We start from the raw sequence: 517 nt of genomic DNA, 5'->3' as shown, positions 1-517 counted from the left end.
TGAACTTTTAGGAATTAATTTGTTGCCAAAAGATCCAATCAGGTTGAAGTAGCGTCGTGGCATGGTAGGCTGCCACGTCAGGAGAACGACGAGTATCGCCATGTGCTAGTGCCAGGATGTCCACCTCGCCTGGTCTTGCTGCCCTCAAGCTTGACTCGACGATATAAGCACTGTAGCCAGTCGGGCCTTGGCTACCATACTGCTGCAAGCAACAACGACATTCCATTTGCAAGCTCTTCAAGTGGCGTGTCGAGATCAAGGCAGACTTGGGCTTTGCAACGGCCTCGCGACGATAACACTGTCGACAAGACCGCCTTTGCGCGTTATTTGTTGCTTTTTGAGGTTATACAGCTAGAGACCAAGCTCGTGAGCTCACTAAAACATGTAAAAACAATTTTAAGAGTTTTCTACCAAAACGGGTCCGACTAGAGTCTACTTGGGGATGCACTGCGAGAAGTAGTCGTTGTACTTTTCGCACTTGTCCTCGTCACGGCACTTCTTGCCGTTGGCCTGGAAG

This window comes from Saprolegnia diclina (assembly GCF_000281045.1).
Source record: "Saprolegnia diclina VS20 unplaced genomic scaffold supercont1.8, whole genome shotgun sequence".
Taxonomy (NCBI): domain Eukaryota; phylum Oomycota; class Saprolegniomycetes; order Saprolegniales; family Saprolegniaceae; genus Saprolegnia; species Saprolegnia diclina.
The sequence above is the reverse complement of the archived record's forward strand: the minus strand, read 5'-3'. Positions refer to the sequence as shown.